The sequence below is a fragment of the Lactuca sativa genome, chromosome 8 (genome assembly GCF_002870075.4).
Source record: "Lactuca sativa cultivar Salinas chromosome 8, Lsat_Salinas_v11, whole genome shotgun sequence".
NCBI classification, from domain to species: Eukaryota; Viridiplantae; Streptophyta; class Magnoliopsida; order Asterales; family Asteraceae; genus Lactuca; species Lactuca sativa.
In genome coordinates this window covers 24,969,485-24,995,104 of record NC_056630.2, presented here as the reverse complement: position 1 = coordinate 24,995,104, position 25,620 = coordinate 24,969,485, and the positions used below count along the sequence as shown (strand labels likewise).

The following is a 25,620-nucleotide window of genomic DNA, read 5'->3' as shown; positions in this document are numbered from 1 at the left end:
CAACCACATATCCGATCTTAATCTAGCACACCCTGCTAATCTTCCTATACTCTCATTCTAGGATCCCTCTTCTAAAAATGCTCACACAAGCACATTCTAACATTCTTCCTAGGCTTTCCTTGGGTTCCCTCCACACCACTCTTTGTCATCAGCTGTAGAAGAGACTCTTTCTAATACCTTCTAACTACTTCACAAAAACTATTACATGCTAGAGGCACTAAATAATTCTTTGACTGCAAGGTCTGACACTGCAATGGTTGGACTCAAACGAGAGTTGCGCAATAGAGTTAAACCTAACCTTCTAAAATTATTTAATCCCCGTAACATGTAACCTAACGTATTCGCTTAATAGTTAGCTGATATTATTGGAGGTCTCTAAAAGCATAAAGCAAGTAGCATTCGTGCATCGAGTAATCTAAACCAATGCCTCACTTAATAAAACCATTCTATCCAACAATCTGAAATCCATACTAGCATGCAATTCCAAAAGCTCAATCAATAGGCATATAAAGGCATTTCTCCTAGCATTCTATCATGAAAATCATGAGCAAATCCTTATCCCTAGTCTAGCATGCAATTCTCATATTCTTAATTCAAAGTATATTACTTAGAAGATGTATGTGTATTTTGGGAAATCTTAGTTGAGCTCGGCTGATTACACGCATCACACCCCTTCTTTTTTATAAAAAACTTTTAGAAAACTTATTTTGTTTCACAAGATTACTACTTCCTCAATTTGACTTCATACACACACAAGAGTGTACCCGAATCCCTCAAACCAAGGCTCTGATACCAACTTGAAACATGCCAAAAATTATAAGGTAAAATTTTCATTTTTAATTCAACACATAAACACCATATATTCTTATCAACCATTCAAAGGTATATCAGAGTAAAAATAGTTATCAGAGTACAATCCCAAAATCATAAAGTACGAAAATATGGGATGTGCTGAGATCAAGTCGAGCCCTTCTATTTTCAAACTGGAAGTACCATAAATATGAAACCGTAAGCCCAAAGCTTAGTGAGTTCCACAAAATACCACATACCATACATAAATGTCAGCTCAAGGATGAACCGGGTCTGTTTCACCCCCGGGTCTATTTCACCCACGAGTATATTTCAACTCACATGACAACTGAAGGCTATACCGAGTCTATTTCACCCCCCGAGTCTATTTCAACTCAAATGGTATTTTTTAACCGTACGGGTCTATTTCACCCCTAAGTCTATTTCACCCCATATACATATAGCAAACATGCATACAACAAGAGTCACAAAGACAACAAACACATACAACCCTAGTATCCTACAGTATAGTGAGGAAACTCACCCAGTCTAGAGATAACTAAATCACACGTGTTTCTGCTACCCGGCTCCTCACATTGAGCACATCTAAATTATCCTTAATCAATAATTAAGACAATTTCCCATAATCCAAGGCCTGATTCATATTCTATCATACCAATAGGTAAAAGACCATTTCCCCCTTCCTATACTTGGCCCAACAAAGCAAGGCCTAAACCTAAAATGACTCGAGGCCCAAAAATGGCTCAAGAGCCATTCAAGTGCATACACCCTACGTACCAACCTAGTATGCCCAACGTACGATGTTGAAGCCTAAAATCAACTTCAAACCTCTTAATGCCTTAAGACAACATGTATAACTTCCATATCTGATTCATATGGGACATCCTAAGTCATAAAGTTCCAGACCTTATGACTTTGCATGGCTTAATGGTCTCCAAACCAAAGCCCTAAATCTCTAACTTCATCAAAAGACCACCAACTCATGCATGGAAGGATTATACTCATCAAGATCCGATTTTTATAGCTTAATGACCTCAAAAATAACTAAAAATAGGCTCAAAGGTTCTGGAGTAACTTCTACTCACAAGATCCAAACCATGGGACCAAAACATGCTCATATCATGACCTAAGGCTAGATCTACATCAAATAACCATCAAGTTTGAAACTTTATACCACCAGAAGATAGATCAAGGTGAACAAGGTAAAAGCTCCAAGACAACCAACACTTCTCCAATGAGTTCCTTCTTTTCCAAGGTGCACTAAAAACACTCCAAAACACACAAGAGGCTCAAAATATTCACAATAGGGCTAGAGTTTTGAGATAATCGCTTTAAGGAGATGGAGGCTGAATATAGAGAGAGTTTCTAGAAGTTAAGTTGCTTAAATAGGCTCAAAGGCTCAATATTAGGGTTTGAGTCTGGGCTGCGTACGACCAACATACTCCTGGTACGCCTATTGTACTAGGTTGCCCTCCGCGATCACTCCTGCCCAATACACCTAGCGTACTCGGCTTAACCCAAAATCTTCACAATTTCTAACGGGCACAACTTTCGTGTCCCTAATTTGTTTTCAACGTTCTTTATATGCTCAAAAAGATAATGAGAAACCCTACAATATCATCTAATCTCCTTCAGCTTAAAATCATCCAAACTTAAATCCTAAATTCAATAACATGTCTGAACCATCACTTTTACCATAATACCCTTGGGCTCCAAAGCACAAACCGAACTATTGGATCACATAATCTACATTACCCACATCCCAAATGGGTCTAAACCTCTCTTTCCCCAAAGCCCAAATCCTGAAGCTTTATGATAATAGATATTCGGGTCATGACCGTGAGTTAAGAAATGACTCAAAACATGGTGTTACATGAATCAAAAGACTATTAGGTGTAAATAGCTTTCCTCCAACTAGCCATTGCTTTAAGATGCAGTGAATACTATAACATTGTGGGAAAAACCTTAAAGGAAGTAGGAAGAATGAAATATCTTCGCCCATTATAAATGTGAAGAAAAAAGAAGAGAGCATATTTGCACAACGAGTTTCGCAGAAGCTCGTGAAACTTATCATCCAATAGCTCAAGGTGTTGTGGAGTCTACTTTTTCCACGCATTTTTAATCATATTAAGTAACCAAAAACTGACTCAAAAGACTTCGACTTGTTACTTTTCATGAATTGATATGTTTTTTTTTCTAACTATAGGCTAAGTTTGTGGATGTCTTTCTCAACTAATTTCTTGGTGATTTTGCATATGGAAGATGTTTTTGCCATATTTAGTTGGTTCACACATTTTCTTTTTCTCATAATAAAAATTATAGTACTTATGAATCAATTTAATTGGAAGTTGAAATTTTGTTGTTTTTCTAAATAAATATCAAGAGAATGCATCATGCACAAATGAGGACCAAGAATCTAGAATTTCTTAAAAGGGTCAATAATGTTTAATAGGTATCAAGAACATGATAGAAGTTGTTTAGAAAATTTTCACCAAGTATAAATAGTATTTCCCTTTCATATTTAATCATCCCTTAAGTTGTGTAGTCCTCTCTTCTAATAACCACTTGAGTAGTAATAGAGTAGTTTCCTTTCCAACTTAGTTCCCATTTTACTTCCCCGGTTGGTTTTGTTTCAAGCTTTATTTACTTTTTGGGTTGATGGCAAAAAAATAAAATAAAAAATAAAAATGTTTTCATAAACTTATTAACTATAATATCTTATTTATATTTTAATTTATTGCATTGTTGCACATCAAAAATTATATCTAGTTGTAGTCGTTTCATTCATTATCAAAATAGTTTTTACTTTATGGCTATGTAAAATTTCTATAATAAATACAAACAAAACGAAAAATACAAAGATCCTATAAGAAGCGATGAAAATAAAATAATATAATACATGTAGGGTTTATGTGTAAAGAAATAATGGCTTAGAGTTTATAGATTTTTATCTGTTATTATACATTGACCAAGTTATCAATATATTTGCATTTTTGGTATAATTTTTAATTTTTAATATAAATTTGGTCCAATCTGCTTTTTTTATTACAAAATTGTACCCAAAAAAATTTTAAATAATTTTTTAAAACTTTTTATAGGATTTTTGCACAAACTTTTTATAGATTTTTTTTATAAATTTTTTCACAACTCTTTAATACTTTTATATTTTCATTTTTTTTTACCTTTTTAAACCTTTTTTATACACTTTATAAACCTTTTTTTTTTAATTTTTTTACAACATATTTAAACTTTTTTAAAAAGCATTTTTCAACTTTTTTATGTCATCTTTAAATTCTTTTACAACCCTTGAAAGTTGAAAAAACTTATGAAAAAAGTTTAAAGAATTTGAAAGATAAGTGAATATGTTTAAAAATGATGATTTTTTGGAGGTTTTAAAGAAGGTTTAAAAAGTTCTTTACAATTTATATTTTTTAAACTTTTTTTTACTTACGTTATAAGAACCGTTTCAAACCTTTCAAATATTTTTTTTATTTAAGCAAATCAACTTGGATCCTTGAATAATCCACATCACTTCTGATATTAAACCTTTCAAACTTTTTTGCTTTTATTATAAAAGAGTTTAAAAATGAATCGTAAAAAGGATTAAGTAAAAAATCTAAAAATATGTTGTAAAACAGGGTTTTAAAAATTGTGTGAAAAGTTCTAAAAAATTATTAAAAAAAGTATTAAAAAATGTTGTAAAAGAGTGTAAAAACATTTGTAAATGAATATATATATATATATATATATATATATATATATATATATATATATATATATATATATATATATATATATATATATATATATATATGCAAAAAGTCTTTAAAAAGGTGTAAAAAAAACAAACTTATAATTATATGTCAAAATACATAAACCCTACCATAAACTCGATTTGGTGGCAATTTGAAAACAATTTAAATAGTTTATTTGTAAAACCAGTGATAACCCTATTTAAAAATATGATATTATTCTTGCATTTCACCTTACAACAAATAGTTAAACTGTAGGCCTATGCCTTTCGGATTAACTAACGTACCCGATACATTTCAGTCCCTCATGAATGATGTCTTCTGACCTTTTTTTACGAAATTCTATGTTAGTGTTTTTTGACAATGTTTTTGTCTACAGTTGAGCAACACGTGAATCATGCGAGAAAGGTGTTAGAATAATTTGTAGTGGTCAACTTATATAAATAAGTGTAATTTAGGTAAGAATCGGTGGCATATTTAGGACATGTTATTTAAAAAAAAGAGTATTGCAATGGACCAAGAGAAGGTGATGTCTATGTTAAATTGGGAGGTTCCAAGGAATATCCAAGAGTTAAGAGGGTTTTTGGGACTTATCAACTACTACCGAAAATTCGTAACCGTGTAGTGACATCCCCGATTACCGACTTTTTAAAAAGGGGCAATTCAGTTGGACTTCGGAAGCAAATGATTATTTCATAAGGATCAAAAAAATCATGATCACAGTTTAGTTGGACTTCAGAAGCAAATGATTATGTCATAAGGATCAAAAAATCATGATCACAACTCCTATTCTAGCAATGCCTGATTTCAAAAAAGTATTTGTTATAGAGACTGACGCTTCCAAGTTTGGGGTGGTGCGGTTTTTATAAGAAATTCCTACCAAATTGCCTACTATAGTCAAGTACATGGAGTGAGAAACCGGATGAAACTGATATACGAAAAAGATCTTCACGATAATATTGGCGGTTCAAAAGTGGAGACATTATCTCCTAGGGAAACATTCCATCATACGAACTGATCAAAAAGTTTGAAGTTCTTATTAGAGCAACGTGAGATTGGAAGCGAGCATCAAAAGTGGATTTGCAAGTTATTGGGCTTTAATTTTGACATACAGTACAAGAAAAAGGAGATGATAACAAAGTGGCGGGCACCTTGTCTAGTAAGCATTCCCTTGATTGTGAACTAAGCACCATTACTTCTAGTTACATTTTTCCTATGGATACTTTGTACAAATAAATAGAAGCAAACTTGTTTTATCCAAAAAAAAAAAAAGAACATTTGAAGTTGCAAGATCAACGACCAACTAGATTTGAAGTTGAACATATGCGGTTGTTTTAAAAAGAGCGGTTGGTTATTCCAAGAAATTATTCTCACGTCGTGAAACTCCTCTTTGACTATCATGATTCAGCGACCGGTGTTCATTCAGGTAAACTCAAAACATTCAAATGACTAGCTCAGGAATGGTTTTGGGTAGGTATGCGAAAGGATGTCAAGCATTATGTAAATGAGTGTCACGTATGTCGATAACAAAAAAAATTCCATGACACACCCATGTAGGTTATTACAGCCGTTATCCCTTCCAAATCAAGTTTGGGATGAATTATTGATGGACTTTACTGAAATTTTTTTACTAATCCCATGGAGTTGATACCATTTTGGTTGTTGTGGATTGTTTATCGAAATATGCCCACTTTTTAACTTTGAAACACTCGTTTACGGTTGCGATAGTAACATCCACATTTTTAAAAGAGATATCGAGGTTGCATGGTTTCCCATCTTCGATCATATCATATAACGATAAGATTTTCATTAGAAAATCTTGGGAAGAACGCCTTCGTTTGCAAGGTATTGTTTTACAGAAAAGCACGACCTACCATCCCAGATGGTCAAGCTGAAGTAGTCAAACAAAATGCTTTAGACCTATTTAAGGTGTTGCATTTAAGGAAAACCTAACGATCGGGCACGATGGGTTCTGTAGGCTGAATTTTTGTATAACACCTTAGAACACACATCGAGTAAATATACCCTAACCTAACGTCTAGTTATAGTTCATTTATATAATGTTGCATAATACATGCACATGCTAGTTATGGAGATGGAGTAAAAGCACTCTTCTTTGACTTTTTGAGGTCAAAACCATGGGTTGCTAGGTATGGGAGAAAGCTTGCTTTTTCTTCCATAGTCTTACACATCTCATGTTTTCTTAAGTGTCATGATTTTCCATTTAATGACGGTATGGCTATAGTATATGTGTATGAGTATATAAGAAAAGGAAAAAATACATTTTTGAAGCTAGTTTTTCTTTCTTTTATTTTCCAAGAATTCAAACTCTCTCTCTCTATAGCTTTCTTCTTTCTCTTATTTGAATACCATGGAAAGAAGTTAGTGGTTTTAAGTTCTTATCTTTTAAGGCTAAGAGGCCGTTTGTTTGCCTCTTAATTGGAAAAGGAAAAAGATATAGATTGTTTGTTAGCCTCTTAATTTTCTGAACTCCTCTTAAAAATTTAGACATAAAGGTATATCTAAAACAAAAAAAATGAACGCGTTTCAACTGCCCCTTTTCCTAAACATCGGTGCCCATTTTCACGCGTCTTTCGCTTAAAGCTTCAACCACAACTTCCTCCCTTAACCGACTCCATCCTCCTGCTGTCACCATCGCCGCCTGCCATTGTCGTCACCACCGCCGTCCGCCAGTTCCATCATCGCCTCAGTCCGTCAGTTCCGTCGCTGCATTCGTATGCCAATGTCGCCGCCACATTCGTCCGCCAATGCCGCTGCCACCTCCCTCCTTCAGCATCATGCATCCATCTACTGTTCGATCTTCGACTCCCAACATTCGATTTCAGCAAGGTTTAAGGTTCGAAAGCAGAAGACGTCCAGATCTTATCTGGTTCTCAGACTCACATTCAGAAGTGTGTGGTTAGCTTCATTCTCCTATTCATCTCTCTCGTTCACACACACAAAACTATGATAATTGGCTCAATTGTTAGTTATGTTACATCTACTTTTTTGTGGTTTTCAAAGTTTGATTTCTAGTGAGATGTTTGATAGTTTAGAAGAGATGTTATTGTCATGTCTAGTTACGCATATCACTGCAAGCTATTTCATTAGTTGAACATACAGTTCATCTCACAATCAATTTTAACAAAAGAAACTTTTGGCTCATCAATCCATATACAGTTTCTTGGATTTATCATTGTTTATTTGTTGAATCACATGTAAGCGAAAAAAGGATTTGGACTTAGTGCACAAATCATTGACCATTGCAAATATGATGTTTGTGAGACTATTCTCCTATGGGAATATGTTAGTGATTATTATTATTTTTCCAATGCATATGTAAATGTAAATCTAATCCTTTTTCTTTTTTCTGAATTGTAGTATCCTAACATGACAACGGTTTTGACAATTGCATTAATTGACTATTGCCTTTCAATTGGCTTCATTTTGACTAAAAATTCTTGATGTTATTGGTTATAGGTATGCGACACTAGATGAAAACCAAACTCAATTACATGTAATTTGTCAAATTATTGGTCTTAATGCCTGAAGTTGTTTCATGGGTTTGTATAATTGTTTAAGAACTTGACATGATCCATGTAGGGTAAAACAACAATCAAACTTTCATTTATGACATTGATGAATCGGCTGAAACAAAATCTTCATTGTTGAATTTTGGATTAGTTTGAAGGACCTGACGGTGGAATTTTTGTTTTTTCTTATAATTCTTTTTATCATGTGTATTATTTTTGTTGTAAATATGACATGTTTCGCTAAAATCTGTTGTTATTTGAGGTTTTGAAGGAAATTGTTTAGAAGGGTAAAATGATAATTTTGATTTTAATTTGTGTTATAATTTTGATTTTTAATTTGGATTTTGTATGGTGTTTATATATATATATATATATATATATATATATATATATATATATATATATATATACTAGTAAATCTCTATGGCTCGTGAGCACGAGCCGTAAAGGTAATGTGGGTATTTTATAAGATTACTTTAAAATTGGAGAATGTATAATGTTATACATAATTGAGTAGATTTTTGAAAAATACAATGTGTCAATAAAACAAAAGTTATAAGTACAATAATGTAATAGAGGAAAATGGAAGTACAATGTTATAAATGACAATTAAATGGAAGTACGTTCCTATTTGTTATATTTAACACTTTGAAATTGATATAAAACAACACTCATATGTAGGTAGTGTATCCGAAAGACAGCTCCTCAATGCATCACATGCACTACAATAAGACCCAAAAAAAATTATGTTTTTTTTTCACCAATAATCCAAATAAAGCAATATCAAGAAATTAATCAAATCAGTATGTCACATATGGTTGATGTTTGGTTTCAATGGCTATCTAGGTAGGTTTTCCATTTTTGAGTATGGCAGCAAAACCGTTGATGTGCACTGTGTAATAAATGGAAATATATAATGAAAATACATCGGTATTTCTTGTATTAAACTTCATATACCTTTGTTGCAGTTGAGCTTTGAACAACACCAACTCACTTCTGTACACATATAGAACTAATTATTTTAGAGACAACTAATGAATTCAAATATTCATTGTGATTTTCCATACATCAAGTTCATATTAAGTCAGCTAATTTTGAAGAATTAGCTATGTTAGTCGGAACCCATGGTAAAAAATGATCATTTGAATTGAGCCCACTAATATGACCCGTTTCATCTTAGAGCTAATAAATTCTTTTTTTAACAAATTATAAAAAATATGTTTTTATGAGAAACAATCCCGCATCCCATATAAGCAATTCTTTGACAAAAAAAACTAAATTCAAGAAACAACAAAGTAATTATCTTTAAATAACATGAATTGTGTATATAAGTTACCTGTAATTGCAGTTGTGGCCGAGTAATACTATATGTGCAGTATTTTGCAATTTATTTCAACATGTACATCTTCCCCACATACATAGATTTAATAACAACAATCAAATTCTATGTGGTGGATAGATTAACCCACAAAATGTTAATTGTACAATTGTAAAACTGCAAAATCATCTACAGATAGTGTTGGATTATCTTACAGGTTTGCTTATTTGTGTATGTGTGTAGGTTTATTGTTTACATATAAGGTTTTGTTGAGTTCACCGTGTTCAACAGATACCATGACCCTGAAATCCTTAGGTTGTAGCGGTTGGTTGATTTATACATGCTTAGATTGTAGATCTGCAACAAGTTTAAACTTGAGATACATTAGATAGTATAAACTGCTATACGTTCACATGTACAAAGGTTTGAGGATAGACTATTGGAGTTGGACGCTAAAAAAAGGAACCCAAAATATCCCATAGTTCAGTTCCAAATAAGAAATGGATAACTCAAACTTAAAAATTAAAACCCAAAATCAGAATACTTTTATACCTATACATGGAACTCAAAAAGATTAGGCTTATTTGAAATGAGCCCTATCATAAAACTTTCATCGAACAGTTGATGTGCGTCCTATGAACATATAATCCTACAATTAAGAGAATGAATAATAAAGTGGGTGTTTTACCTCCTCATAGAAGTCTCTATCATGCATTCATACTAAAACTTTGTAATACATATTATGATTTGTATATATTGTAGCTGAACATGAATAAAAAATATATAACACTTCTCACAGAAAAAGAAAAAGGGAACCGTGACATAGAAAAAACCCACAACTAATTTGAATTTAAAGTGGGAGGGAGTGGAAAGTGTTTGGAGTCGGTACCTTTGGGGAAGCAAGTTGTTCTTGGAGATACAATCTTCAATGGCTTCCTTGTTCGTTGGCATTCTACCAACCACTTAGGAATCTATAAATTCGAAAAGTCTATAAATAAAGTAAAAATAAGTCAATATTTTCTTAGTTTCTGTCCGTCCAAAAGAAATGCAGATCTAATTCAAGCAATAAATCCATTGAATTAAAATCGCATGACAATAACAAGATAAGATTTATAAATTTCCTTGAAATTAAGACGGAAGATGATAAAAATAAAAAAAATTCCACAATGATAACGATCGCTAGAAAATTAATAATATGAAAAGAGGGACAAAGGCCAATGTTCAAGAAAAAGTTGCAATGAAACCGAAGAGGCTGTATAAGAGGGAAACAAAAATAAAATTTTCCTTGAGCGAGAGCGACGATCTTTACCGGATTTAACTCAAAATCTAATTTTGAAGTGATGAGGTTTCTTGAATGGAGACTTGGTAGATGAATGCATGGTGTTGTTGTTTATTGGTGAATAAATTTTGAAGCGGTGTGATCCACTTTCAAGGAACACCGTGTCTTTAGAAAAGCGACCGTACGCCACAATCGATTCTGACGGCTGACTTTTGTTGATGCAGGAGGAGGGAGATAACGAATTACCAACGGATCAATTGAAAGTAGAATTGTGATTAGAAAAAGAGAGTCTGTAGATGCAATGGGTATCTATGTTTGTTGGGGATACAGAAGAGTAAAAAGCAACGATACCCAAGGATTTGTGAATGGAACTCGAGGAGGTCCTTGGCATCGTTCTTAGATAGGTCATGGTGGTCTGGATACGGCACATGGGAATATGGCGGCAATATGAATCGTTAGATGTGTGTGGAGTCGTTCAGAAAAAAAATGTTACGTGGCATTTTTAGAAGCCTGGAAAATTGATGTAGGCGGCAGGAGATTAAAGGGACTTTTATATATAGTAATGATATATATATATATATATATATATATATATATATATATATATATATATATATATATATATATATATATATATTCGTATTTATATAAGCAAGTCAACAACCATTATTGTAATAAACTTTTATTTATAAATTTGTAACAAATATCATGTTTGTGTAGTCGAACTTTTTTTTTAAGTATTGTAACTTTCTTTTTTCAAATTGTTTATCACTAAATAAAGTTGAAATAAATATAATTTCAAAAAACTAAAAAATAAAGTAAAGTATTTGTATTATTTAGGCTAGAAGATGTCTGAAGATGTTAGAAGACTCTGGTCCACATCTGCGTCAAGAGGACGTATAAACATTTTCAGGTCTGTAGTATTCAAAAAAACATATAGTCTGCAAAGAATAATGTATGCGCGTGGTCTGCACCGTGAAGATAGAAGAGACCAAAAAGATCTGCGAACAAATAATAAACACCACCTTAGACATTGAATTAAAGCAAGTTTCCTTGTTCTTTTATAACATTTGATTTTGTATAGCTACATGCAATTCATCAACAATGGGACACCCCACAAGTACCCTACTTGAATATTATAAAGTTGCCTACGCTACAGTTGTGGTTCCCTTATACAAAGTGTGTGCCATTGGTGTCCTCGGTGACTGGAGACTTATTGGGCCCATTTTTAGACAAAACCCAAAGGCAGTAGGGTTGGCTATTACGACCAGTCTACATGCACGTTTAATGGTTACAACTTCTTCTGTTGTCCACAAAGACAAGTAGTTTGTGAACAACTTAGCACGCCTTATGGCATATCACAGTGACCGGTTCAGACTTGTAAACACAAATGGAGAGACAACCCTCTATATAGATGCTTCACACAAAAGTAGAGAAATTGCCAGGTTAATGGTAGATAGGTGCCCACAACTGCTGACTATCTCCAAAGTTTCACCCTTTATCCAATAACAAAAAGTGCCAAGTGTGAAAATCATGAAATAACCCGGTATCTTAATGCAACATCTAACGAGATGAGCATTGCGGTGTGGACATCTAAGATCTGAAGTCATATTCTCATCCACTGCATCGAGAATGATATGTTTGATAAGTATTTGGCATTAAATTTAATTTGGATCTCTTGTTCTTTCATTTTGCTTTGTCATGCATGCCAAGTTAATTTTTGTTGATTAATTGATTGTTAAACTATTTGTAGACATGACTAGAATGATTATGGTGATACGGACCCATCCCATACTAGTCCCGTATCATGCCATAAGCCCAAGTGTAGAACTCACTCCCAAAGCCAACTTGTAGGAGGAGGGGACATTTAGACTTATTATCCACCAACTTATAGTACTTTCAGTCGATGTGGGATCATAACAATACCGAGTCATTGTCATTGTTAGTCACGACTATGTTGGTCATGGTTGGCACTCTTCTTTTTTGGGTCCAAGCCACCACTGTTGGCACCACGAAAGATGGGTGATGTGTTTAAAACCAACTAGTTTTAATCCTACTAACTTAAACACAATGACAAACACACGAAAGGCAGTGTACCAATCGATTAGCAGTTTAGTTCAGGTAAGTAGGGTATCGAACACAGGGAATGATAAACAATTAAAATAAATGCTAATATAATCTAAATAAAACAAGTAATAGAAAGAGGGTTTTCTCTAGGTTTGCAAGACTAGAAACTTAAACAATTAACTAAAACTTAAACTAAGAAACTAAGAGCTAAGCAAATAAAAATCAACTAAATTCAATAATTAAGGAGACTTCTGTTTAGGCTAGAATCATTTATTCCTATGGTTGATTTTATGACAAGTGCAATGGATTAATTGGCATTGGCAACTGATTAGTGTGATTAGGTTCACGTTCATTATTACTAATCCTTAGAAAACAAATTAATTCAAGCAGTGATCAGTTGATTAAACCAATGAGTTTCCTAGTTTATTGATTCGGGTTAAGTAAGACTTGTAATTAGCTAATCAAATTGGTGATTCAATTAACCTCTTGTTGATGGTGTATAACACAAGCTCACACATTAATTTACCTATCGTCTAGTTAATTCTATTAACCTCTTGTTGATGGTGATTCAATTAACCTCTTGCCTTGATTCTCCTTAAAGTTGTATGTATGGTTGACTCCTTCGCTTCCCACGCTCCAGCAGCACCTTTAGTCGACAATTGGCCTCCAAGGGTTCATCTATATGCTAGGGTATCGGTCAGGAATGCCCTTTATATAGATTTTCACAAAAACAAAGGTGACTCGTCAAGTCCAGTGACCTACTCGGCGAGTCCGTCACTTAAAACCCGTGTACGGCAAGTCAGCGACTCTAGAATCGTGAAAGTTCGACGTGACTCTTCGAGTTGAGGCCCAACTCGTCGAGTCCGTTTGGAATCAACATTTTCTCAAAACACGAAAGTCGTCTGAATTGTGTCTAGTTTTCAGAACATCAATCGGAGTTACGGTTCATGAGATATGGCCAAAACAATGACGTGGGGTCAAGCTATCCAGCATCATCCTTCTTTCTTCAAAATCCAAGATCCAAGCCTCCAATCACTAGTTCCGCTTCCTTTTCCATCCGAGCATGTCATTATTCCTGAAAAATGAAATTCTAAACTAATTAAACACCTTTGTTCATTAAATGAGACAAAAACAACATAAAGTATTAAGATAATTCATGAATTTTATAACTAAATATGCCCATATCAATGGGACGACTCTAATACCAATTTATACAGACTCATCCCATACTAGGCCCGTATCATGTCATAAGCCTAAGTATAAAACTCACTCCCAAAAACCAGCTTGTAGGAGGAGGGGACACCTAGACTTATAAGTCATCAACTTATAATACTCTCTGCCGATGTGGGATCATAACATATGGATGCATATCATGACTGTAAATGTCTCATCATTTTTGTCGGGATGTCCTCTATGCTTTGGTCGGAAAGCGAGATGCACTCAACTGGAAGAAAAATAATATAATTTCCACTACATCAGAACAAATATATTCCATAATTTTGATTTAGGTTGATTTTAAATTTAATTTGTTTTTTATTATTTCAATTTTAAAAGTATTGAATATGGGACAAATTACAGCAGAAGATGAGGTTAAGAAAACTTTGTGTATACTCGTAAGCGTTATAGGAGCTATCAATAATTTTGATCGGGCAAGTGTTGATTCACTACTTCGGGGTTTGATGATTTATTTACACGTTGATGTATGGCACCGCCAATTAGACTTGTACAATGTATTGTACTATAAGTGGGGTCTAAGAGGTTTGGATCATTCGATGCGGATAACAATGTCAGTATGATACTCCGCTTGGTTGGAATTACTTCAAGGAGAGCCGAACTCGAAAGCACTTCCTGATCATACTTATCGCTCCAAAAACAATGTCTCTAGTTCCGGATATGTTTAATTTTATGTATGCCCAAAGAATTTTTATACGATTACATCATATTGTACAATATAAATATAATAATCTATAAATTTTGACATAATGCATGTAAGAAGTAGAGAATATGTTGTTACCCGGTCTAAAGGGTGGTGGGTGTTAGAAACAATGAATGGTAAAACAACTAATGAGTTATTCCTTGAGAACACCAAAGAGTTAGTTTCAATGGTTGCTATCACGCTTATTGTTACTATTTTATTTGCATCTGTGTTAACCCCTCCGACTGAGTCAGGAAAATAGATTTCAATTTTTATGAAGCATGACTTATTCTTATTATTCCTATTAACCAATGACATTTTCTAGTTGAGATTTTTTTTGATGTTTCTATCGATAATTACATCTCGTTCTCGAATGCATGTACTGCCCAAGGAAGATTATAGCCGATCTTATCTAAATTTTGTTGTCACTTATGTACCTGATGGTTGTTTACGTTTATGCTACTTACTGCATTGTGCTTTATCATAAAGCTATGACATGGGTTTCTATATGTCACATGGAACCCTTGTTAAATCTTAATGATAAAGGAAAATACATGTATACATGAACTAGATCTGATTATTGAAAGAAAAATGTGATAACAATGACTATAATCTTCTTGGGCAGTACATAGATCTGATTATCGAAAGAAACTTAAAAAAATGAAGAATTTAACAAGAAATCCAAGAAGAAGCCCTGGTTCATAAAGATTAGCAATCCATTTTCCTAGCTATACCCACCTTGTAGGGGTTAACACAACTGCAAAAAAAGTAATAATAATAAGTGCGGTAGAAACCATCATTTGTTTCATCCATCCAAGATCTCTTGAATCGAATTCTTTAGTGTTTTCAAAGATTAATTCATTAGCTGTATTATCATTCATTGTTCCTAACGTGCACCCTTACATTGGGTTTCAACATCTTCTATACTTTCTATATGCATTATGTCAAAATTCATAGATCAGTATATTTATATTGTGCAATACTGATGTAGTTGTATAGAAAAATTCTTTGAGCATATATAAAGTTAAAATACCCCGAACCAAAGGCATTCTTTTTGGAGCAGTAAGTATGATCGGGAGCTGCTTTCGAGTTCAGATTTTCTTGATATATTTCCAACCAAGTGGGATATCGTATTGCAATTGTTGTCCACCTCGAATGATCTATATCTCTTAGGCCCACTTCATACTCCAACATATTATACAGTCCAATTGGTGGTGCATTACTGCAATATGGAATATCGAGTGTCCATCTGCATTAGTCTTTGTTCATAAATCTGGATATACACCGATAATCTCAATAATAAATTGAGTGTTCTTTTTCCTTGCTGCTTCAAACAAGCATTTGTATGCAGGTAGCTCTCGGGTCCTATAGAAGTAAAGAATAACACTTGCCCGATCAAAATTATTGGTAGCTCCCATAATGTTTAGCGGTATACTTAAGGATTTTTTAGTCTCGTCCTCTACTACAATTGGTCCCCTAATATTCAATACCTTTAAAACTGAAATAATAAAAAACCAATTAGATTTAGAAACCAACCAAATTAAAATTATTGAGAATAAACATACTTGTTCCGATGGTAGTCGAAGATATATTATTTTTCCTCCGGTTGAGTGCATCCGACTTTTCGATTAAAGCACGAAAGATATCCCCACAAAAAAAAGGACATTTACCTAATCATGGTGTGCACCCATAATCATTATAGTCATATCTACAAGTAGTTTAACAATCAATTAATTAAAAAAATTGAATTGACATGCATGATAAAGCAAAATGATTTGAAATGAAAGAACAAGAGATAATGCCAAATGCTTACCAAACATATCATAATCGATGCAATAGATGAGAATATTACTTCGTATCTTAGATGTCCACACCTCACCGCCCATCCCGTGACATGTTGCATAAAGAGATACTAGGTTATTTCACAATTTCTACATTTGACACTTTTTGTTATTGGATAAAGGCATGAAGATTTAGGGCTAGTCAACAATTGTGGGCACCTCCTTCCATGTGAAGCAACTATGTAGATGGCTTTGGTTAAACATAGCTAGACGAATACGATATATGTATATATCTTGTGAGTTTTTTTTTTTTTTTTTGTAATTTGTAAGTCTGTCATCCCACTTTGCAAAATTCTCATATGTATATTTAAAGGTGTGATAGAAGATGCTTAAAGAATGCCCTTTTCAAGAAAGTTGTGGTTGTTTGTATATATAGACTTTTATGACATGGAGTTATTAGTTATATCATGTGGTATGCATCGCTCTTTTATTTGTTTCTTGTTTCTTATAGCACTTTACAATAATAATGCAAAAGATGAGATATGTACTCTCTATGACTTGAACTCTTATATGTAGGTTTAATGATGATGCAAGACACTATAAACATATTTGCATGCTTCACAACTTATCCTTTCAATCCAAGCTTTATATAGTATTTCATTATGCAATGTTTTTCTTCTTTATTTTAATGTGCTTGTTTAGGGTACAAAAGGACTAAAGATGTGTTTGGTTATGGAAAACTGTTAGAAAATGTTTTCATAAAATAGAGTTGAGTTTTCATTTTAGAAAACACGTTTGGTTGAACCGATGGAGTTTTCTTTTTTTCATCTAAGAAATTTGAAAAACTTTGGAAAACTGTAAAAAAAAAAATATACATTTCTATTTTATATACAATTTGGAAAATTGAAATTTTCATTTTTTTAGAAAACTTTCGAAAATTGAACAAACCAAACGTCTTTTAAAATTTTTGTTTTTCTTGGAAAATTTTCCACAACCAAACGCACCCTAAACTGCTTCATATGTGGTATGGTCTCATGTGCTATGCATGTGTTTTAGACCTTGATTGGATAGTTGTTTGTGTGTCAAATGGATCCAAAGACATTAACTATATCTGTAAACCAGTTGACATTGAACTAAAAGAAACTAAAATTGAAACTTGTTTTTGAAAATTTGTATCCATTTTCTTTTACAAGAAAATATATGGAAAACTAGTTGACATTGAGTTAAAGCAAGTTTCTTTGTTCTTTTATAATAATTGATTTTGTATAGCTACGAGTAGGGATGAGATTTAGAACCGGAAAACCGGACCGGAACCGGAACCGGTGTTAGGAATTGAAACCACTTTTAGGGCCGGAAGCGGTTTTTGTGAAACGTTTAAAAGATACATATTTCATTCGTTTCAACTCCGATTGACATGAGGTTTTTTCCAAAGTGTAGTTTAGAGTTTGTACATGATTTTAGACTATAAATTTTCCATTTTTAGTTTTATATTCATTAACTTATAGTCCCCCAAAGTCGAGATATCAAAGCTGAAAGTTTTTAGTTTTTTAGTTTTTTTGTATTATGTGAAAGTTTAAAACATGCATATTCAATTCGTTTGAAGTCGGATTGACATGTGGTTTTTCCAACTTGTAGTTTACAGTTTGTACATGAGTTTAGACTATAATTTTTTTCATTTATGGTTTAATGTTTAATGATTTATAGTCCGCCGAAGTCGAGATATTAAAACTGAAAATTTTCAACTTTTCAACTATTGTTTTTGTGCTTTGTATTCTTTGAAAATGTTAACACATGCATATCTCATTCGTATAAAGTCGTATTGACATGCGGTTTTTCCATAGTGTAGTTTAGAGTTTGTACATGATTTTAGACTGTAATTTTGTCAATTTTGGTTTCATATTTAATGAGTTACGGTCCTCCAAAGTCGGGATATCAATATGAAAAATTTCAAAGTTCAACCCACTAAATAGTTAGTAATTACAAAAAAAAATCCGGTTTTTTCGGGTTTTCCGGTTCTAAACCATTTTATCCGATTCCAACCTACCCACTTTGATGTTTTCGGGTTTTCTGGTTCTAGACCCACTTTACCCGGTACCGTACCTGGAACCAAATAGGAACCGGTTCCTATATACCAGTCTAGTTTTCGGTTCTACAAAATCCCGTTAATCGGTTCCGGGTTTGCCAGGTCCGGGTTTGGACTCACTTTCATCCCTAACTACGGGCATCTCATCAACAATGGTACACCCGAAAAGTAACATAGGTAATAGAGTGACATTGAATTCAAGCAATTAGAAAAAGATTTTTTAATAAAAAAACATGAGATACTTTCATTTTGAAATTTAAATTCGTCAAAATCCTAGAGCCTTCTATCTGTACAGGAACTCATGGATAAAAAAAAAATGTGTTTTTGCTAAGTATTATATAGCCTCTCTTTGCAATATATATTCCACAGCCTCCTCTTCTACAGTATCAACAACCTGCAATACGCAATTAATTAAATTACTTCATGTTTTTAGCATCAATAAATAATTTTCATCATCAAAATTAAATAAATTTTCATCATCAAAAAAAAAAGATTATAAATCATCTCAACTCTAACTTACCTTATTAGCAGGATAATCCGTGTGGTTCTCTTTTCCTCTAAAAACAGTTGTCCTTGTCAAAATAGAAAACCATGGATGTCCCGCCTGAAATATATGAAAAGGGAAAATGAATTTTTTTTTTATAGAAAACTACAATTCAATTTAATAAAAATACAAAATAATAAAAAACAAACCTGTCTTGCGCCCTTAACATCAACCGAAGGATTGTCCCCAATCATGTAAAGGGTTTCAAAATGGTGTGAATTATTTATTATGTCTTTGTGATCTTCATTAAGAAGTTGCTTCAATATGGACTCTGCATTCTTGAACACTTATGGATTTGGATTTCCAAATGAGGACAGGGGCGGCTCAACCAGATTGGGGGCTCTAAGCGAACCAAAAATTTGGGGCCCTTTGGACTTTATTATACTTAATGTTATCACAATTAGTTCTTAACAGCCTTGACTTCGAGAAAACTCAAATTCGTTCCTACTTCCAACAAAAATCGTCCCAAACCTGATTCAATAGTAATGTACTACAAATTTAAAGTTCAAACTAGACTAGAAAAATTTGGTCTGAAATTACACTGAATTATAATGTTTGGTTGGCTGAAGGAATGGAATGCATTAGAAATGGTTCATTAAACACAAACTAGACAACAAAATTAACAACTTGGAATGAATCACATTCCATCAGAAATGGTTCATTAAACACAAACAGGTTTTTCTTCTTCATTCATATGGAATGAACCATTCCATTTCTTCCTTGATTCCATCATGATCATACCAAACACAACCTAAATTCAATGAATCAAAATTATCATGGATTTCCATAATAGAATCTCATCATCATCCTCTTCTTCTGTAGAAATGTTTTTTTCTATCCACCTGATCTCCTTTCCCAAGAGATCCCTCCATAACTTCAACTTCATTAGACTCGGTATCCTGCATGGAAATCTCTATGGCTGATGTTCCAATTACTTCTTTCTTCTGAATTATTTCCTCTCTAAGCCAATTTGGCATTGAAACCTAAATAGTCTTCCAATCTGAGATACATAGTAGAAAACAACACAACAACAAAAATGATATTGTATGCTCCTAACTATACCTTTTTATTTCTTTCGGGAAATCCATGGGTCCTATATGTATCAATAAGGAAGCCACTTGTTACATGAAATGCATTTGATGCCCCAATAGGAAAAGTTGCATTTCCAGATGCCATGGTTGGTTGGAAGATTGATCTTCCAAATGAAGGTGTGAGGTGCATACCACAGGATATTGCCCCTGTTGGGTCATGATCATGACTGAATCTTGTCCCAAAATCTAAAGATTGATTGCTAAGATTGGTTGTTGGGTCAAAAAGACTTGAAACCTGTTATAGAAATAACACATCAAACATTAACCCTAATAGATAATCTGACTGATAATCAGATTCAGATATTCGTATAATGGAAGGTCTGAAAACTGCTACAAATATAAGATATCAAACATAATCCTAATAGAGTAATTGAGAATCAGATTGACAGAGTATCAGTAGAAGAAGAAGAGCAGTCGTTGGGTTATTAGAGGAAGAAAAATAGATTATCAAACATAAGAAGAATCGAGAATCAACTAATCGGATTATCATATTATCATAGGAAGAACCGAAGAAGAAGAAGAACATATCAAACTTAACATATCGTTTCATTGTTTCAATCAGTATTGCAGATTGGTAACGGTTGCTTCTTGCTTCTGCCGAGAATGGAAAATCAAAAATGAGAAGTCGAGAAGGAAGATTGGAACATCCCGTAGTCGCTTAGTTTTGATGATTTCTTGTGGCATCCACGATTTGAAGAACCAGCGAGATTTGGGTTAAGGGGCCCCTTATAATTGGGGCCCTAAGCCCTTGCTTAGTTTTACTTGAAGTAAGGTCGTATACTCTAATGGCTACTGGTGAATTCTACATCAATGTTCATAGAATGGTACTTTTATAATATTTGATTTTGTATAGCAATGCCCTAGATGCATCTCATCAACAATGGTACACCCCGTAAAAACCCTACTTGAAGGTAATAGAGTTGCTTATGCTATAGTCGTGGTTCCTTTATAATTGTAGACTTGTTGGTCCCATTCTTACACAAAACCCACAGATTGGCTATTACTACCACTTCAGCATGAAATTAAAAAATATATATATTATAAAAAACATGAGATACTTTCTTTTTGAAATTTAAAATAGTCAAAATCCTAGAGCCTTTCTTTCTGTAGAGGAGCTCATGGATTAAAAAAATGTGTTTTTTCTAAGCATTATATAGCCTCTCTGTGCAATATATATTCCACAGCCTCTTCTACAGTATCAACAACCTACAATAAGCAATTAATTAAATTACTTCATGTTTTAAGCATCGGTAAGTACTTTTCATCATCAAAATTTAAATAATTTTGAAAGAAAAAAGATCATAAATCATCTCAACTCTGACTTACCCGATCAGCACGATAATCTGTGTGGTTCTCTTTTCCTCTAAAAACACCTGCCCTTATCATACACAAATGATAATCAACAATCTAGAATGTCTTACAAGGATCATGAATGTTTAAGAGATATCAAGAACATGGTGATGGAACTTGTGTAGAAACATCCTTCCAAACATCTATAAATAGGAGTTTCTTAATAATGAACACTCATGAATTCTCACAAAGTATTAATATGTATTTTCCCTTTCATCACTTAAGTTTCAGTTATGTAGTCCTCTCTTCTAATAACCGCTTGAATGAATAGTAATATAGTGGTTTCCTTTCCAATTTAGTTCTCAATAAAATTATTTTCTCGAGTGGTTTTGTTCCAAGCTTTATTTACACAAACAATTTTTCATAAACTTAATATCTATAATATCTTATTTATATTTATCTTATTACATTGTTCTACATAAAAAATCATGTTTAATTGTAATCATTTCATTGATTAACAAAATAGTTTTCACTTTATGTCTACATAAAATTTCCATAATAAATACAAACAAATCGAAAAATATAAAGTTCCTATAAGAAGCATGAAAATAAAATACTATAATACATGTAGGGTTTATGTGTAAAAAAGTATTAGTATTAGAGTTTACGTATTTTTATATCTTATTATATATTTACCAAGTTATTTATATATTTATATTTTTGTTCTAATTTTTTAATTTTTATTATGAATTTGGTTTGATTTGTTTTTTCTTTTAAAAAAATTGTCCCAAAAATAATCTCAAGTTAATTCTTTTTTTATAGAAGTTTTGCACAAACTTTTTATAGATTTTTTACAAATTTTTCCACAACTTTTTAACACTTTTCTATTTTTATTTTTAAATTTTTTTCACCTTTTCTATACAATCTACAAAACTTTTTTTAAAATATTTTTTACAACAAATTTAAACTTTTTAAAAAGCCTTTTTCAACTTTTTTATATCATCTTTAAAAAGTTTTTTTTTTACAAATTATGTCTTTATACTTTTTTTACTTATGTTATAAGCACCGTTTCAAACCTTTTTTACTTAGATTATATTAAACATTTTAACCCTTATTGTTTTTATTATAAAAGAGTTTAATATGAATGTAAAAAGGACTAAAAAAAGAAGCTAAAAATATGTTGTAAAAAAAGTTTTAAAAATTGTCTAAAAAAGTTTTAAAAAATTATAAAAATATATTAATAAAAGTTGTAACAGAATCTACAAAAAAATATGCAAGTCTTTAAAATGTTGTAAAAACACAAATTTGAAAAAATAATAATGTTGGGACATATATAAATACATATAAATACGTAAATGACCTAGTAAACTTGTACTTATATGTCAAAATACATAAACCCTAAATTCATTATCTTTTTAAACAATAATTTCGGTTTGTTTGCAATTGAAAAGAATTTAAATAGTCTGTTTATAAAATCAGTGATAACCCTATTTAAAAATATGATACTATTCTTGCATTTCAACTTACAACAAATAGTTAAATTATAGGCATATGCCTTTCGAGATGAAGAGCAACATGTGAACCATGTGACAAAGGTGTTGGAACAATTTATAGCAGTTAATTCTATGCCAATATAGATAAGTGTAATTTTGGGCAAAAATCGGAAGCATATTTACGACACATTATTTACAAAAAAAAAAAAAAAAAAAAAAAAAAAGGCATTACAATTGACCAAGAATAGGTGATTTCTATGTTGAATTGGGAGGTTCCAAGGAATATCCAAGAGTTAAGAGGGATTTTGGGACTTACCGGCTACTACCGAAATTTCATAGATGTATACGCAATGCTGGCAACCTCGATGACCAACTTGTTAAAAAAGGGGAAATTTAGTTGGACTCCGGAAGCAAATGATTCTTTCATGGGATGAATCTTGCTTATATTCCATAGTGTTACACATCTAATGCTTCCTTGAGTGCCATAATCAAGCGCAACCTTCGCTAAACTGAATCAAATTCAATATTAATGGAGAGGACGGAAGAAATACTAATGTAGAATTCAATTCTGATTTGAGAAATTATACCTAAATTTGAAGCACACGATACGATCGACCAATCAGTTCTAGCTGAAGCGTGCCAAAACACGTACTAATCAAGCGTAACCTCCGCTAAATCAATCAATCTGTTGAGTAAGGATTTGAGAAATCAATCATCAATCATAAAACATGAATTCGTACTTGTAACCACAAATGACCAGTATAGAGGCACGTTTAATGGTTACAACTTCTTTTGTTGTGCACAAAGACATCGAGTACTTTGTGAACAACTTAGTACACCTTATGACAGATGACCACTTCAGACTTGTAAACACAAATGGAGAGACAACCCTCTATATAGATGATTCACACAAAAGTAGAGATATTGTCAGGTTAATGCTAGAGAGGTGCCCACAACTACTGACTATCTCCAAAGCTCCACCCTTTATCCAGTAACAAGAAGTGCCAAGTGTGAAAATCGTGAAATGACTGGTATCTTTATGCAACATCTAACGGAATAGGCAGTGTGGTGTGGACATCTAAGATCTGAAATAATATTCTCATACGTTGCATCGAGAATTATATTTGGCATTAAATTTAATTTGGATCTCCTTTTCCTATGATACAGTTGTGGTTCCCTTATACAAAGTGTGTGCCCTCGGTGACCGAAGACTTGTTGGGCCATTCTTAGACAAAACCCATAGGCAGTAGGGGTGGCTATTATGACCAGTCTAGAGGCACGTTTAATGGTTACAACTTCTTATTTTGTCCACAAAGACATTGAGTACTTTGTGAACAACTTAGCACACCTTATGACATATGACCACTTCAGGCTAGTAAACATAAATGGAGTGACAACTGTAACGCCTGTGTTTATGGGCTTGTCATTAATGTTGATATAATAGTCTAGGTTAACCTTTGTAACCCGTTTTGAAATAATAGAAGTGTATTATTTGAGTATTATGTGTTTTGTGCTTAACTGTGTGACATCAATAAATTAAGGATAAAAATAAGCGTCAAAATTAAAATTAAATGTTAGATAAAGCCGATATCTATGGATAATGTTTTAGTAGTTGAAACGTGGTTTTCGAATATATAAAGAATGCCGAGATTCGAGTTATAACGAAGACGTTATGACCTGTAGAAGTTTCGCGACAAAACCGGCACGACACGGAATGATGTAAAATACGAATTTAAGATAGAGCGATATATAGCCTTAGTAATCTAAACAAAAGTCGTGGAATATGTTAAACCGAGAGCGCTCATAAAAAGAACGCCCAAATCTTACTTCGTATGAGGAAGTTATGATTTTTCTGAAGTTTCGACTTAGTAGTTGCAGCCCGAATCCTCGATTTGAGATCGAGTGATGTTTAGCCGAAACAATCTAAACGAGAATAAAAAAATCTTGTTAATAGTAGTGAAACGATAAAAAGATAGGCGAAAACGGACGTCATATGAAAAAGTTATGAATTTATAACGGAGTTTTTCCTGTCCCGACCTACTAAAAATAATATAAAAGTAATATATTTATAATATATTAAAAATAAATTCAAAATTATCCAACAGAGTCTAAATGAGAGTTGTAGAGTGTATTCTCACCTTCGCGTTGATATAAAGAATGTCGAAAACGGAGTTCGTATGCAAAAGTTATGAATTTCTGAAGTTCGGGGCACGAAACCCCAAAACTGCCAGCCACCACGACGTGGTAAAAGTGCCATGACGTGGTAGGAGCTCTGGAGTCTGTCAGACCCACTTGCAATGATGCATGCAGTGACGACCCAGCCACCACGACGTGGTAAACCGTACCACATTGTGGCAAAGGCAAATTTTGCTCTGTAAATAGATTTGAAGGACCAGACGAGTTTGGTTGCTCAAATTCTCTCCTCTCACTCATATTACCTCGATTTACATGCAAAGAAGTACCTCCGAATCCCCGGTATCATCCCAAGACCCGAAACAAGTCCCGAAGCTCGAAGATCCCGTGAAGAAGAGAGTTTCCGAGCCGAAGCTCTGCCCATAAGAAGCTGTAACAACGAGATTTTTAAAACAAAATTTTCATTTTTCAACAACCAAAATTAGGCAAACACATTCTCAAACGTATTCAACAATAGTTATCAAAATATAA

The 25,620-nt window shown here is 33.0% G+C and overlaps 2 long non-coding RNA genes across 4 annotated transcripts; both read right to left on the bottom strand.

The window, feature by feature from the left end:
* Nucleotides 1–8,666: 8,666 nt before the first annotated feature.
* LOC128127864 (uncharacterized) lies at nt 8,667–10,581 on the bottom strand. The gene is made up of 3 exons (XR_008225563.1): nt 10,303–10,581; nt 9,966–10,062; nt 8,667–9,770 (listed from the first exon to the last, which is right to left on the bottom strand). It is a non-coding gene; the product is annotated as an uncharacterized LOC128127864 (long non-coding RNA).
* Nucleotides 10,582–18,456: 7,875 nt separating this feature from the next.
* On the bottom strand, nt 18,457–21,370 carry LOC111897338 (uncharacterized). Of its 3 annotated transcripts, none has more exons than XR_006184178.2 (4): nt 20,145–21,370; nt 19,232–20,065; nt 19,059–19,142; nt 18,457–18,932 (listed from the first exon to the last, which is right to left on the bottom strand). It is a non-coding gene; the product is annotated as an uncharacterized LOC111897338 (long non-coding RNA). The 3 variants fall into 3 exon arrangements; XR_008225785.1 differs by having other exon boundaries at nt 18,458–18,932; nt 19,232–20,408; nt 20,712–21,370; XR_002852231.3 differs by having other exon boundaries at nt 19,232–21,370.
* Between the last annotated feature and the right edge of the window lie 4,250 nt (nt 21,371–25,620).